General features: G+C 42.6%; 1 long non-coding RNA gene across 2 annotated transcripts in view; it reads left to right on the plus strand.

Moving 5' to 3' along the window:
- Nucleotides 1-10,968: 10,968 nt before the first annotated feature.
- The window catches only part of LOC106722457, a 25,860-nt gene continuing 20,894 nt past the window's right edge, over nucleotides 10,969-15,934 (plus strand). The window contains exon 1 of one of the 2 annotated variants that reach the window (XR_003095210.1): nucleotides 10,969-11,222. This is a non-coding gene — a long non-coding RNA (uncharacterized LOC106722457). Of the gene's footprint in view, nucleotides 11,223-12,011; nucleotides 12,220-15,934 lie in introns of those variants that run through there. The other variant, XR_003095211.1, reaches the window with a different exon arrangement.

The raw sequence follows: 15,934 nt of genomic DNA on the forward strand, positions 1-15,934 counted from the left end.
AGCAGTTTTCCCCTCTTTAGGACAGGGCACCTCAGTGCTCTGCGACAAGCACCATTCTGCTTTGACTTCTGTTTTGATGTTCCAATGGAACAGTGTTTTGTTTCAAATTTAATTTAATTTAAAAAGCACTGTTCCATTTCGTCAAAAAAAATTGTGCTGTTTTGACGTTTCACCCATAGGCTATAATGGGCAAGCATGAAACTGGAGGAGGAACAAACTCCTGTGATCACAGGCAGATCAGGGGCCCGCAACCCCAGAGGAGTCTGGCAGAGCCCTGCAGCCCTCCCGAGGGTGTGGTTGGGGGGCTGCCACTGCCACCTGGGACTGGCACTGGGAACTGAGCCCAGTGGAGGGAGGTGCCTCCCTCCACTGCGCTCAGCACCCAGTGGCTTGCTGACTGGTTGGGGTGAGGCAGCATACAGAACTGGGGCTGCTTTGTGCCTCCCTCCTCTGGGTTCACCTCCCAGTGGCTCACAACCCTATGGACCTCATCCCGGTGGTGGGAGATGAAGCGCAGTGCCAGCTTTGTCCGCCTCCCTCCACTGGGATGAGCTCCATGGGGCTGGTGGACCCGATTGAAGCACAACCTGGTGGCAGGAGGTGGGCAGAACCAGTGCAGCACTCTCATCAGTTCCACCAGCCCCACAGAGCACAGCCCGGTGATGGGTAGAGCCAGGGCTGTGATCCCCCCCTGGGCTGAGCCACTTGGGGCTGCAGAGCCACTCAGAGTGCAGACCTCGCTTTCCCCCACCTCTCATCACCTGGCAGTTGCTTCAAAACTCAAAACATTTTGAAACTTTGAAAATGCTTCAACTGGACTCATTTCATTTCAAGGCTGTTTCAAACACGTAGTTTTGTTTTGATTTCACTGTTTTGAGCTTGAAACAAGTCAAAACAGTGTCAAAATGAAACAGCCAGTGAAGATTTGCACAGCTTTACTTATTGGGCTATTTTTAGCCCCCCAAAAGTAAGCAAGCTGCCTATATCCAGATCAGATGCCGTGAATGCTGAGAGGCCATCTCAGTCTCCTGGTAGGGAGCATCTCTAATCTATCAATTCTATCACTGCATCTTCCCCCTAAACAGTAACTATGAAATCAACTAACACACAAAAAAATCACTGCTCCTTTACAAAATAGAAATTACTGAAGTACATCATTTTGAAGTGAGTCTTTACCATTCCCTTCCTTATCATCCCTTATCTTCAGCTCTTATAACAAATCTCTGTGGGTGCCTGCAGATGTTCTGGGCCCTTCTGTAACTCATGGTGCTTTACATAAAGCCCTGCACTGACCCAAAGAGGCTGTCAAACTGCTCCACTCCCAAGCCCTGCTTGGCCCCCCACTCCCCCCCAGCTCTAGAACTGTCAATAGGGGAGGGAGGGGAAAAGGGAGAGAGAAGCCAGCACAGAGTTGTTTGCTGCTCCCTCTTCTTTACCCTCCCTCCCCTGCTGACAGCTCTGGGGACTGGGCTGGGCTGGTGCTGCTGGAATGAGCACCAGCCCAGCCCTGTTTCCATATGAAAAATTAATCCTGGAGAGAACACAAGTTCCCTAAGGTGTTCTGTTTTAGAGTACCTTAATCTAATACTTAATTTTACCAGAGTTATTTTTTTGCATGATCGGCCATCTTAAAAGTGCTCTGCTTCAGGGGCCCGATCACCTGAAAAATGTTACTTGTGTAAGCATCCTGAGAGTCTTTCAGGAGGTTTCATTTTCTTCTGATTTGTTCTTGGTGGTAGACTTTTCCTTCATGTCTTCAAAGACGTCAGTTCTTACATTGGGAACTGATTTACTTGCACTTTTAGCAGCTATGCTTCTACATATAGTACAGAGTTTATTAACTATAGACTCCTGAAGCTGATTTCTTCTTTCTGCATGATAGTATTTGTATTTATGTCCATAGGTATATTTCTTTTCATAAGGATATGGTTGCTTCTCATATTCTGGAAGAATTGGTTCCTTCCTAGGAAGACTGTCCAGATTTGGATCATGGGCTGAGTACAGACACTCAAAAAGCCTGAGGCTGAATTGATTCAGTCTTCTCAGGTTAGTTTAAGCCACATAGAGTGAACTGATAAGTAAGTGAATAGACATTCACTTTTAATTCTAGAAATGCTGCCACGTGCCTGAAGTGGCCCAAGCCAGAAGCTGGGGGGCTCTAGAACATGCTGCCTTGCTGTGCTGGAGCAGACAGCTTGAATGTAGAGGGGATCTGGGACAGAAGTTCAATAAACTGATATAACCTAAATCAGTTAAGACTGATACTACATCCATCCAGGTTTATTTTAAACTGGTTTCAGCCATTTTGAAAGCAGTTTATGTGCACGGAACTTTTGTTGTGTTACAGATTTGAACCAGTGTCCAATCACTTATACCGGTTTATGTGTAATTTCTGTCCCTAGCCATGATGGCCAAGAGGACCATCAGGAGGCATAAGTATCATCTCTTCTTGTATTGCAATCACATTTAACTAGATTCCATTTCTTACAGCCCACCAGACCTAAAATTGGTGTCACTACCACTACCAATGAATAGGAGTTTGTATGCTCTGTTTTTATATTGGGTGCTAGAAATGGATTTCCCTTTCACAATGGATTTGCTCTTGAATAACCACTGATTATGATGTTTGTTGGATGCACTTTTGGTTTCAATTTTAATTTTCTATGTTCCTGGTCTGGTAAAATATTAATGAAACCATTGTTCTTTGCATTTCCAATAGCGCAATCTAGTCCCTTTCACTGATTTTTCTTGATTCTACAATATTTATATAAAATTCTTCTGTGATTCTCTCAGCTGTATGGACTTGTGATTTTTGTGTTCAGGATTTGCAGCACCTGGGAAAAAGTTAAAACAGAGCTTTCCAAATGTAACACAATGTTTGGGGGTTATGTTGCCTTCCTCTCTTGGTACACATCTGCCTATTTACTCTTTATCATTTTGCAAGCTCCTTGCTAATGGAAAATTCTATTTGGTGAAGCAGTTTTTAACCAGGTGAAAATTTATCCTGTGGTGTGGTGGTCTTTGATCACATTCTTTCATGCCTATTGCATGGATGACTTCTTTTGGTGTATTCACCACTTCTGCTTGAGCACATTTCTGCTCAAATTTAGTTTAGGCTGCCTTGAATATCTGGATAACCTTTTCTAGGAACAAGTCTCCATGATGCAATAGTCTTTCTTGTAATACAATGCCACAAATAATCCTATGTCTAATCAAAGATTTTGTCAAGTTCTCAAAAGCACTTACTTAGTCTCCTTAGTTCAGTAACACACTGATCTATACTTTCTCCTGTTGTTTGTCCACACATGAAAAACTGTGTCTTTCAAGTATCTCAAGGATCTCTTTTTTTTGTTTGTTTTACATGTGGGGCCCCTGCAGGATATGCTTGGCAATCTGGTGGTTGCACCAGACGAGAAAGCAGACCTCTTTAACAATTTCTTCATCTCTATTTTCTTGTGCAGGGACTGGGACTCCCCTACCAAGATTCAGGATGGACTCAGGAGAAACTCTGCCAAGCCTAGGGTCAGGGAAGACCAGGTTAGAGAACTTCTGGAGGAGCTGGACATGTTCAAATCAGCAGGCCCAGATGCTCTCCACCCCAGGGTGTTGAGGAAATTGGCAGGGGTTATCACAGGGCCCCTGGCACAGCTTTACGAGCACTTGTGGTGCTCTGGCCAGGTGCTGGATGACTGGAAGAGGGCCAATGTGGTCCCCATCTTTAAAAAAGGGAAGAGGGAGGACCTAGGCAAGTATAGGCTTGTTAGTCTTACTTCTATCCTGGGGAAGCTCTTTGAGAAGATTATCAAGGAGCACATTTGTGATGGACCAGCAGCAGGGATGATGCTCAAGGGCAACCAGAATGGTTTCATTAGGGGCAGGTCCTGTCAGACCAACCTAATTGTCTTCTACAATCAGGTCACAAAATGACTGGACACAGGTGTCACGGTGGATGTAGTCATTCTGCACTTCAGGAAGACCTTTGACACTGTCCCCTACCCCCTTATCATTAAAAAGCTAGGCGACTGTGGCATTGATGTCTACACAGTTGGATGGATTGCAAATTGGCTGAGGGGTCATACTCAGAGAGTGGTGGTGGACGGGTCATTTTTTACCTGGAGGGAAGTGGGCAGTGGGGTCCCCCAGGGCTTGGTCCTCGGACCCACACTGTCGCAATTTCTTTATTAGCGATTTGGACGATGGGGTGAAGAGCAGCCTGTTTAAATTTGCAGACAACAACAAAATTTGGGGTGAGGTGAGCACGCTAGAAGGGAAGGACAGATTACAGCAGGACCTGGACAGGTTACAGGGGTGGGCAAATTAAAATAGGATGGGATTCAATACTGACAAGTGCAGGGTGCTGCACTTGGGCAGTAGGAACCAGCAGCATACCTATAGGCTGGGGAACTCCCTTCTCAAAAGCACGGTGGTAGAAAGAGATCTTGGAGTCATTATTGACTCCAAGATGAACATGGGCTGACAATGCAAGAACACGGTCAGTAGAGCTAACTGTACCTTGTCCTGCATCCACAGATGCATCACAAGCAGGGCTAAGGAGGTGATCCTCCCCTCTATGCAACACTGGTTGGGCTGCAGCTGGAGTACTGTGTCCTGTTCTGGGCACTGCACTTCAGGAGGGATGTGGATAGCATTGAGAGGGTCCAAAGGAGGGCTACTCACATGATCTGGGGACATCAGGGCAGACCCTATGAGGAGAGGCTATGGGACCTTAACCTGTTCAGCCTTCACAAGAGAAGGCTGAGGGGGGACCTGGTGGCCATCTATAAATTTACTAGGAGGGACCAGCAGGTTTTGGGAGAGAACTTTTTCCTCCAAGCACCTCCTGGAGTAACAAGGAATTATGGCCATAAATTATTAGAGAGTAGGTTTAGACTAGACATTAGAAGGCACTACTTCACAGTCAGGGTGGGTAGGATCTGGAACCAACTTCCAAGGGAAGTGGTGATGGCTCCTACCCTGGGGGTCTTTAAGAGGAGGCTCGCCGTTTACCTGGCTGAGATCATTTGAGCCCAGTTTTCTCTCTAGCCCAGGGTAGGGGGCCAGACTAGAAGATCTACAAGGTCCCTTCTGACCCTACATCTATGAATCTATGAAATTTGGCCAGTATTATACAAAGCTGCATATTTTGGCTTTCTTCAAAGGTGTTATAAATAGCCAGGACTCCATCTCTGACAATACACAAGAAGACAATTTGATGTTGTCATATTTTTCTTCTGCCTCTTTGGCTGCTAGGTATCACTCAAGCCTTTGTCTGAATGCTTTCCAGTTCTCTGCTATATTGCCTGACAGTAGAAGGGCAATTGGAGGTATCAAAACTTCTATGACTAACTGTTCTTTTACTTAGACTATAGCTATGCAAGTAGATCACATGGGGTGCTTATACATGAGACAGGAATTTAGTCCCCTAAATTGAAATGGTTTTTATTTAATGATTAAAAACCCACCATTTTCATTTAGTGTTTTCTGTCACTGTTAAAGTGGCAGAGCTGGGGCAGCACCCACGCATTAGCAGCCAACTCGGGCAGCCCTGTGGGGCACCACTCCCATGGAAGGAAGGACTGGGGCCCCCCACAACTCAGGAGCCGCCTGGTCCACCAGAAGCATACTCCCCCACTGAGGGAGATGTGGGCAGGCTCCATAAAAAAAGAGAAAGACTTGGCTTCTCACCACTTCTGCCTTCAGCCTGCCTCCCCCACAGCAGGGGGGGAGGGGGAAAGGGAGGGAAGGGGAGTGAGCTGTCCAAAGGCTGCAACATTACAAATAGCTACATTGCAAAATAAACTACATGAGGATGTAGTTCAGTTTGCATTTTAACAAACTAATTTAAACCATAAAATCCCCCTGCACATGTACAGTGTGATGCAATTAAACCGCAAAAGTGGCCAATTGTTTTCACATGCACAAGTGCCCTGGGATTGGAAACTATGCCCCCTAAATTGAAACAGTGGGTTTTCAATAGAACCCCCTGAGCTGCAGGGGGGGGGGGACTGGTCTTTCCCTCCCCAGTGGTGGCACCCCCTGGTGCTACTTGGGTGGGCAGTTAGTGGGCTGAATGCTGCCTCAACTCAGAAACAGCACCCAGTCTGATCCAACTCTTTCTCGACCCTGAGCTGGGGCTGCACCCAGCCCAGTAGCAGCCCACCTGGGCAGCCTCAGGGGGTGCTGCCCCTGGAGTGGGAAGGACCAGGGGCCTCACAGCTTGGCCTGCCAGGAGCTCAGCCCCCAGCCATGGAGAGGCAGGCAGGCTCCACCAGAAAATAAAAAGGATTGGGCTTTTCGTTGCTTCTTCCTTCAGTGCATGCCTGCTAAAGGCATGAGTTGTGAGGAACCCGATCCTTTACTTTATCTGTTGAGCCTGCCCATCTCTCCCACAACCGGGGGAAAATTGATTAATAGCTGCAACAAATCACTGCAAACTAAACTACATCAGGATGTAATTTAGTTTGCAATGATGCAAACTCACTTAAAAACCCCAAAACTTCTGCACGTGTACAGCTTGAGGCCATTAAGCTGCAAAAAATGACATTTTCGTGATGTGTACAAGGTAATGGAATCATGTGTACAAGTGCCCTTACAGAGGTCCTTTTCCTTTCATGTGGCTGTGCTGATCCACTTGTTCTCAGTTTCCAATTTCTGTTTCAGTTTGGAGCTCAAACTCTTTCATAGACTTTCTCATTTGCCACTCTTAACGGTATATAGTGATCATTGGGTTCAATAAGCATAGGCATATGCGAATGAAAAAAACTAAATATCAAGTTTTATTTGTGGAGCAACACAGGCTGCTTGCAGATGTGGAAAAAACAAAACAAACTGGTGCTTTCCTTTAAATTCAGCATGCTTCCACACTGAGCCCAGAGCATGCCCAGAAGAGATATCACATTAGTTGGACCCAGCTTTCCCAACATCTGTATAGATCAGGTGCTTTAGTGGAGCTTTTTTGGCAATTTAATCTAACAGCTGATTGAACCTGCTTTAGATAAAAGCAACAAGGGGAGTTGGGAGTCCAAGAAGAGTGGTTGTTACTTAAGGAGATAATCCTCCAAGCCCAAAGGGTGACAGTCCCACTGTGGATCAAAGGAGGCAAGAGTGCTCAAAAGCCCCCATGGCTCACCAAAAGCACCCAGGAACATCTCAAAACCAAAAAGGTGGCATACACCCAATGGAAGGGAGGGGCCATCACCAAGGAGGATTATACCTCCATTGCTTGAGATTGTAGGGGGGCTGTAAGGAAGGCTAAGGTGGAGATGGAAACTGGGACTATCAACCTGGATAAAGGGTAATAAGAAGTCCTTTTTTAAATACATAGGAGATAAAAAGAAGGTACCAAATAGTATGGGGCCTCTGCAGGACATGCTTGAAAATCTGGTGGTCACAACAGATAACAAAGCTAACCTCTTTAACAGATTCTTTGCTTCTATTTTTCTGAGCAGGGACAGTGACATCCCCCACACTGGGATCCTGGATGGACCCAGGGGAGGTGCAGCCAGGCCCAGGGTCAGTGAGGACCTAGCCAGGGAACTTCTGGAGGAAATAGACATGTTCAAATCAGCAGGTCCAGATGATCTCCACCCCAGAGTGCTGAGGGAATTGGCAGAGGTCATTGTGGGACCCCAGCACAGCTTTATGAACACTTGTGGTGCTCTGGTGAGGTGCCAGAGGACTAGAAAAGGGCCAATGTGGTCTGCATTTTCAAAAAAGGGAGGAAGGAGGACCCAGGAAACTATAGGACCATTAGTCTTACTGCGGTCCTGGAAAAGCTCTTGGAGAAAATGATCCAGGTGCATATCTGCGAGGGACCAGCAGGAGAGATTATGCTTAGGGGCAATCAACATGACCCTAATCACAAAATCCTTGGATGCAGGTGTCACGGTGGATGTAGTCTTTCGGGACCTTAGGAAGGCCTTCAACACTGTCTCTCACCCCATTCTCATTAAAAAATTATGTGACTGTGGTGTCAATGCCTACACAATCAGATGAGTCACTAATTGGCTGGAGGGCCAAACCCAGAGAGTGGTGATGGATGGGTCATTTTCGACCTGAAGGGATGTGGGCAGTGGGGTTCCCCAGGGCTTGGTCCTCGGGCCCGCACTATTCAACATCTTCATCAGTGACTTGGACGAGGGGGTGAAAAGCACCTTGTTCAAATTCACGGATGGCACTAAGATGTGGGCAGAGCTGGGCATGATAGAAGGGAGGGACAGGCTACAACTGGATCTGGACAGGTTACAGGGGTGGACGGATGAGAATAGGATGGGTTTCAATACTGACAAGTGCAAGGTGCTGCATCTGGGGAGGAAGAACCAGCAGCATACCTACAGGCTGGGGAACTCCCTTCACATCAGCACAGAGGCAGAAAAGGATCTTGGAGTCACTACTGATTCCAAGATGAACACGGGCCACCAATGTGAGGACACGGTCAGGAAGGCTAACCGCACCTTGTCATGCATCCACAGATACATCATGAGCAGGTCCAAGGAGGTGATCCTCCCCCTCTATACAACACTGGAGTACTGTGTCCCATTCCGGGTGCCACACTTCAGGAGGGATGTGGACAGCATTGAGAGGGTCCAGAGGAGGGCCACTTGCATGATCAGGGGGCAGCAAGGCAGGCCCTATGAGAAGAAACTACAGGACCTGAACCTGTTTAGCCTCCACAAGAGAAGGCTGAAAGGGGATCTGGTGGCTGTCTATAAACTTGCCAAGGGGGACCAGCAGGCATTGGAAGAGTCCCTGTTCCCATGAGCACTACTGAGAGCAACAAAGAATAATGGCCATAAGTTGACTGAGAGTAGATTCAGGCTAGACATCAGGAGGCACTACTTCATAGTCAGGGCAGCTAGGATCTGGAACCAATTTCCAAGGAAAGTGGTGCTTGCTCCTACCCTGGGGGTCTTCAAAAGGAAGCTGGATAGACACCTTGCCGGGGTCGTTTGAGCCCAGCATTCTTTCCTGCCCATGGCACTGGGTCAGACTTGATGATGTGCTCAGGTCCCTTCCAACTCTACCAACTATGAAACTATGAAACAAAAATCCCCAGTGAAGCACTTGATCTATCGAAATAAGGGGCGGGCTGGATGCGGCCCACGAGGCTATTGTATCCAGCCTGTGGGGACCCTAAAAAATTTAGAAAATTAATATTTATCTGCCCCTGGCTTCCTGTCATGTGGCCCTCGATGGCATGCCAGACCTCAGTAAGTGGCCCTCCACCTGATATAATTGCCCACACCTGATCCAGATGCTGCAAAGCCAGTTCAAAATAATGCCCTGCTGCTTCCAGTAAAGCACATATTTTTTCCATATCTGTCAGAACTCTAAAACTGAAGTCCTTTCATCTCTCTAACCAACTAACTGGGTGGCACACACCTCTCTAAATGAGGAACTATTTCCCAGTTCCAAAATCCCTGTCTCTTATTTGAGATCTTCTCTAAATTATAACCTTATCACTACCACAGTACAATGTCCTACTACTTCTCAATGTTGTTTTCACAATGTTATCCTACCACTTTCAGGCAAAATGAAACCGTTTCATTAAAATAGCTTAGTCTCACTGCAATTTTATTTCTGAAAAATTCTAATGAAAGATGTCATTATTGAAACATCTTGTTTCAACATTTTCTGAATGAAATGTTTTGATTTTTAGCTTAGGAATGACATTTCAAATATTGACGTTTTTACATCTCAAGCCCTCTCTCCTCCTTTTTGACACTGGAAAGAGGAATTATCTTAAATATAATGCTAAAAGAATCAGTATTATATTGCATAGATTTTGCTGAACAGGACTGAAAAAATATCATTCTATACAAAATAGGTATTTATTCTGTTGTCCTTCTTTGCAACCCATTCACATCATTCAACACAGACCCACAAACTGCATGTGTCAGAATATCATTCTCAGCCATGTACATTTAACACTTTTCTAATACAGGTTGGAGAAATTCTATTCTTTTACAGCCTTTAATTTCTACATCGTTATTTCTTGGGGAGTTACTTTAAGGGCCTTAAATTAAGGCTGTTATGTTAATAACAGAATTTAAAAGTTTTCCTGAACATTTTCTTCGGCTTCCTTTGATTTTTATCATCACCGTTTCTTGTTGTAATGTGGAATGATTTGATCCTAAGAATCTAAACTAAAACTCAGCTGTCATTACAAACAGAACTTTGCATAGTTTACAAAACTTGAAACCTATACTATGAATATGCCTTTTTATTTGAAACTTTAATGAAACACTAAGCTGGTGGCTTCATTTGATATGATTTTGGCTGTTGATTTTTTTATTTTATTTTATTTTATTTGTGAAATGTTATTTCTCTTATTTCACAGAGCTCTATTACTATGCCAGAGAGGAAGAATCTGAAAAGTATCTCAGACTTGACTTAATTTATGAACCTCACTTGAAAAACTATAGTGGACACTTCTAATTAATCTGTTCACATACAGATGAGTTCATTGATATTCTTGACATTTTTTAAAAGATAAAAATATATTTTACAAATATCCTTTGATTATTGCATAAAAATATTAAGCTTTAATCTATCTCCTGGTGAGTGGTAGATGCAAAGGATCATCATCATATATATTTGAAAAAAATAAAGGTTGAAAATGGACAACATCTTTTTACTGCTTTTAGGACTGTATCCCCCTTGTTGTCTCCCACACTCAAGGTCCAGTATACTTCATGATAACAGTTGTCCATTCATATTAAGTCATTTATTTTTTCATTTAAGTCATAGCTAGAAAACCCCAAAAGAATAATTAGGAGATTGTTTCTGGAGCAATTCCTAAAATAATTATACTTAAGATTGGAAAGCTTCCTGAAATTCTGAATAACAAAGATACTAGTGGCAGGCAGACATGATGGACTCTTGATATTGCCTGTTGTTCAGAAAGTAGAAAGCAAAGACCTCAGGAAACGATCCCTGGCGTCAGTGTTGTTTAATGTAGATGCTGAAGGAAGTTCAACGGAAAACATTTATCAGGAACTTCTATCCAGAAAGGAAGATATGTTGTTTTGAGGAAAAGTGCAAATATTACTCAGCACACCAAGGGCAAAGGAAATAGGAAGTGGGTTAGAGAGTTTTCTGAAATAATCTGTCACTGAAATGTGAGAAAACACACTTCTGTATTTGCACATTTTTGTTTTAAATTGTGATACAACTCAAGAAGATGACCTTTTTGCAGTATTGTGCCACTAAGCTTCTTAAAGGTAGGACAAAAATATTATTTTTATTTGTTTATTTCTTTTGACAGGTCATTAGCATGCTTATTATTGGAGGTTTTGACAATGCTGAGGAAAATACAATCTTATCAAGAAAATTGGATTTTATTTATACTTTATCAGAATAGTTGATTAGATGAGGTTTTATAGATTAAAAAAAAATTAAACAGTAAAATTAGTACATTGTTCTATATTGACAACAGTTATTAGTCAGCTGTTAGAGGGCCATTATGGAATTAGACCTATGAATCCTACCTTTTCCTTCTCTAGTATATTTGAGTAGATGCAGGCAGAATCTGGTCATAAACATGATGTGTCTATTTAGATTTGTGTTTGAATCCTAAATATATTGTGCTTAAATACTTATTTAAATTAGAGTCAATAGGGTTAATTTGTCTTCTTTACAATTAAATAGTAGGGTTGTGTGAAGTAGTAGTTTCGGTCACTGATTCAATTCAGCAGAGATCAGGCGAATCAGGAGACCCTTTAATCTCTCTGAATCAAATCAGAACCCTCTGAATCAATTCTGAGAGATTCGACAATTTGGACATAGACACAGCTTTAAATGTTTTTTGTACGTACCCCAAGGTACCAGGCAGCTCATGAATACTGAAATGGTGGGGTGGATGGAGTGTCCCACAGGAGCATGGGGGTGTCTCTCAGTGTGCTGAGCAGCAGACCTGGAAGTGGACCAGAAGCACTTCCAGTCCACTTCTGGGTCCACTGGGAAGCATGCAGGCCCCACCCCCTGCTCCCTCCCGGCTTGGTGACTGGTGCCTCCTGGGTCTGGGAGGGCACCCGAGTTCCCCCCCACAGCTGATCGGAGAGCCAGAGGAGCACATGGGGGCCCACCAGTGTGCTCAGTGACAGACCTGGAACCACTTCTGGGTTCACTGACGAGAATGCGGGGACTCCCCATGCTCCTGTGGGACTCTCCATTTGCTTCACCATCACAGCATTGACAAGCCACGCCTGGTACCTCGAGGTATGTAGAAAAAACATTTAAAGCTGTCTATGGCCAAATTGCTGATTCTCCAAATCAGCATTGAATCTTCAGATTTGGATTCGACCAAATCAAATTGGGACAGTGATCCAAATCAACGAATCAAGTCACTGTCCCCAATTTGGGCTCTAACCAAATCTGAATCAAATACGGCCCATTTTGCACACCCCTATTAAATAGCTATTAAGATAATACGCATACATTAATCAACTTTGGTGCTTCATTGTTAAATATATTATCTGGCAAAGTAATAAGTGACTGAAGAAAATGATATTATTTACTAGTACATAAAATGATTGGAATGATTACATTTTACTAGTTTCTTGTTTTAAATATAGTATATTATAATTTTTCTTTATTGACCAACATTTTATGGTTTAAATTGTCATTTTTTTCCCCTATATCATATTCCAGCTTGAATTCCAGTATTATTACAACTGTTTTTTCCATTTCCTTCATTCGTAACATATCTGAGAATTGTATTCAGGAGTGAAATATATAAATGACTTAATGAGTCCCAATTCAGGGAGCCATTAAAATAGGCCAAATTCTGGGAATTAGAATATAAATATAATTTAATATAAATTTATTATAAATTAAAAACAGATACAGTAAAATCCCTGTTATCTGGCATGTGTGGGGAATGGGGAGTGCTGGGTATCAAAAAATGTTGGTTACCTGAAGCCAGTGATTTTCAGCCAGATGCAGAGTGGGGGACTGGGAGAGGGTGGCGGTGGCTGCACAAGGACCAGCTGCAGCACAGTGTTGTGGATAATAGTGGCAGCCACCGTGTGCTACCTTCCCCCACTCCTGCCCATGTCCATCTGGCTGGCCAGAAATTCTGGTTGATAGTGTCCCAGTTATTCAAATGCCAGATAACAGGGATCTTACTGTATATCGAAGATTTATGATTAACTTGTTAACTATTTGTTGACTGAAATCCAGTTACTTAAAAGATATTTTGGTAATGGCAAAGATTAGATTATGACAACTGTTCAAAGGTCCATGGAAATGAAACAGTGGATTTAGGTTAGTTTCTACTGGATGGCTGTGACATGATAAAAATATTTACATGTTTCTTGTCTTATTAAAATGGAGAATGCTGACACAGTAAAAAAGTCAGAAGTGTCTTTTAAAAGTGGTCTGTTGAGTGAAGACAATTGAAGTGAAGTTTACAATCAAATTATTGTTGCAGTACCAGTTATTTTAGCAGCGTGGCCTGCTTTTCTTCACAACTTTTGTACCCTCTGTTTCCTAATTACCACTTTCTCTTTAGCAGCTCTGCTTCCCTCAGTCCCTTTTTAATTGGGAGTAAGCCCTGTGCTTAAGAAAGTTTATGTTATAAATCTCTGGCTTAGTTAGTCTGTATAAAGGTGAAAATCTACCCTGCCTTCTGCCTAATCATAAGACTCCACTCCAAGAGCTGTCAATCTGGCACTTTTAATTAGAATTAAAATCCATTTTAAAAATTAGAATAAACTACTTTCAGTTACCCTGAAGAAGCTCATGACTAAGGACTACGAATTTACAAACAACTGTGCTGTTATCCAATCCCATACCTAATGGCTTTGTGCAAAAGAGAATCTTAGAAGGAGGTACTAGTTTTAGCCCTGGTGGAGAAAATGCCACTAAAATGTTCTGGAACTGAGGTCCACTCATTGATAGGTTAGACTGGGGTTTTTAACCATGGTCAGCAGTCTAGTAGTGGAACCCCAATAGTTAGATAAATGAATAATCTCCTTTGCTCTGGCAGCTCTTGCAGTCAATCTGGTTCCAAGCATACTGGCACCTGCTTTTCCTTTGGATTAAACCAGCAACGCTGAGAGAGGAACACTGGTGTGTGAACAGCTCAGTTTCTCCATATACACTACTCAGACTTTTGCACCCTGGAGAGATCACCCAGCTTCACTTAACCCTTTAAGCAAGGTTTCTGTTCAGTGAACTGATGTCTCATTTGGTATAATTCTATTATCTCATGAGACAGACAGATGCCTACTACTACTAATTAAATAACAGAGCAATTTGGTTTGGGTTTTATTTTGCTTTCCTAATCTAAGCATATGACACTACAACAGCAACATATCAACTTTAAAGTAGTTAACTTTTAAGAAAGCTTCAAGAAAAACTGTTTAAGTTAAGTTTAGTTGATTTAGTGCCAGTTTAGTTTAATTCTTTTTTAAAGTTTTAAGTTTAAATCAAATTATTTAAAGTATAGATTTTTGGGGGGTTGATAAAGAGGTTGAATAAAGGGCCTAAATGCTCACTGCAGCAGCCAAAAGTATTAGAATTTTATAATGTGAGAAAGTTTAATCGTGCTTTGAGATGTTTTTGATTTCAAAATGAGCAGCCAAGAAAACAGACAGAGATTAACATAATTTTTCCCTTTTTACTTTTTGGATCTAGGCACAAGGTTCCCTGCCCCCCCTTTCCTTATACTGACATATATTGTTACATGATAGGTCATGTAGGTTATTATAAAATGAGATATTATTTTGTGATTGGAGACTTTGACTCAAAGTTCTTTTTGGAATGATGTTGGATTACATTTTTATCTATTCACTGCTTGAAACTTTTAGCCAAAATGTCAAACCAACAGTACTTCATAAAGGTAATATAATACTCCTTATGACTGCAATGTAAATACTCTGTGGGTGTGTCTACATGTGCATTTATGCCATCTTAAATTACTGTGCAGTAATTTACTGTGCATTAAGTAGGAATAGGCAGGTGTCTCCATATGCAGGCACTACTGCATGTTAACACTGTACATGGACTGACCTGGGACTAAAATTAATCCCAAATCAGTCCCCACACAGAGTTAATATTCAGTAATATGTCCACATGTGCATTACTGTAATCAGGCATGATGCAGGTATCAAATTTATGCTCAAGCTGGTGTAAGTCACCATGTTTACTGTGCAGTATGGGTGTGCACATGTAGACTTGCACCCATACTGTACAGTAATTTCAGTTACTGAACAGTAAATGTGCACATGTAGAGGCACTGTGTTAGAAGTAAAAACCACTTAACAAGCCAGTCCTTTGTCTTTACCGTAAAGGAAGGGTATTATTTCATAATCAAGACCAATTAGACACAAACCAAAGCATAGAAGAAAAGGGGATGGTGTCATTGTGAGTGGCACATTTTGTAAGTACATGCTCCTTTCCTAATAATCTTTATGTATTTATATAAAAATATTCTACAGTAGAGAAATCTTAGCCCCCTCTGCATGTTATAGGTATTGTGCAATGAACTGGTTAAGTGCACAACTACTTTAAGACCAGCTACACATGCAAAGCAGCTATTACATGATAAAAAGTTCCAACCAGCTATAAAGTTAGACCTCAAAAGTGTGTGCTAACTTTATAGCTGGTTGCGATCAAGCTTAAATTTATATGCGTATAGGATCTCCCCTGCCATAGGAGCCCATTCCCAGGTGTAGGGGTACACCACGCCCAGTCTGAAACCCCCAGGCCCTATGTTACTTTTTTATTGGACTTGTGGTTAGAAGTGAGATTAATTGATCAATGAGACCATTCCAGTCACAACCTGAAAGCTTTATTAGGATATGCAATAGCAAAGACTTAATGGGACTAATAAAGACAATTCTTATGAAACCTTGGATTCAGGAAGAAATGGTCTGCTGGCCAGATGTCTCTGCTTTCCTGGAGACTCTTGTTGACTTGTGTTTTCCTG

This window comes from Alligator sinensis, unplaced genomic scaffold (genome assembly GCF_000455745.1).
Source record: "Alligator sinensis unplaced genomic scaffold, ASM45574v1 scaffold242_1, whole genome shotgun sequence".
NCBI lineage: Eukaryota > Metazoa > Chordata > Crocodylia > Alligatoridae > Alligator > Alligator sinensis.